The sequence below is a fragment of the Octodon degus genome, unplaced genomic scaffold (assembly GCF_000260255.1).
Source record: "Octodon degus isolate 3935 unplaced genomic scaffold, OctDeg1.0 scaffold00119, whole genome shotgun sequence".
NCBI classification, from domain to species: Eukaryota; Metazoa; Chordata; class Mammalia; order Rodentia; family Octodontidae; genus Octodon; species Octodon degus.
Window position 1 is genome coordinate 564,301 of NW_004524695.1, and position 1,090 is coordinate 565,390.

The 1,090-nt window shown below is 41.5% G+C and overlaps 1 pseudogene; it reads left to right on the plus strand.

Moving 5' to 3' along the window:
* The first annotated feature begins 476 nt into the window (after positions 1–476).
* LOC101569270 overlaps positions 477–1,090 on the plus strand; it is a 35,649-nt pseudogene continuing 35,035 nt past the window's right edge.

A 1,090-nucleotide genomic window follows, 5' to 3' on the forward strand; every position in this document is an offset into this window, starting at 1 on the left:
ATCTCCTTGGAACAGTTCTAGAATTGTTGACAGATACAGGCGCAGAGCAGTAGGGTGACGTGTGTGAAAGTGGTATGGAGGGGTTTTCGTGGGGTTGTACTGAGGGTTTTATCCTTTCAGGGGCACTCATTGGCTACTAGGATTTTCTGCTGGAAAGTTGTTTCATATGCAAAGTGTTGCTGGAGTCAGACTGAAATATGTTTTTATGCAAAAAATCAGTGAAGAGTAGTCATAGAGAAAACTCACTTATTCAGTCTTCTAAATAAAAATTTGATACATTTCACAGTTTATATTGCTCAGACACCTATTAATTTTATTAGTTTCTTAGTGTAGATGCAATATACCTGACACCCAGAATTTAAGAATAAAGATGTATTAGCTCAGTATTTCTAAAATTGAAGTCAGGTATTACTTGAGTCCAAAGGAGAAATATCAGAGTGAAAGAGAATGATCAAGGAAAGGTAACTACCCGTGGACGTCGCGCTGCCGCCCATGCGCCCGAGGATCTATCCTGTGGCACAGACAAGCAAATACCAATTAAACAGGAGAAGAATGGCGTTAAAGCAGATTTCCAGCAACAACTGCTTCGGGGGATTGCTGAAAGTTTTTGAACATGAGAGTGTGGAGCTAAAATGTACAATGAAATTTGCTGTCTACTTACCACCAAAGGCAGAAACTGGAAAGTGCCCTGCCCTGTATTGGCTCTCTGGTTTAACTTGCACAGAACAAAATTTTATATCAAAATCTGGTTATCATCAAGCTGCCTCAGAACATGGCCTTGTTGTCATTGCTCCAGATACCAGCCCTCGTGGATGCAATATTAAAGGTGAAGATGATAGCTAGGACTTTGGCACTGGAGCGGGGTTTTATGTGAATGCTACTGAAGACCCTTTGAAAACTAATTACAGAATGTACTCTTACATAACAGAGGAGCTTCCCCAACTCATTAATGCCAATTTTCCAGTGGACCCCCCCAGAGGACATCTATTTCTGGCCACTCCATGGGAGGCCATGGAGCTCTGATTTGTGCTTTGAAAAACCCTGGAAAATACAAATCTGTGTCAGCATTTGCTCCAATTTGCAACCCAGT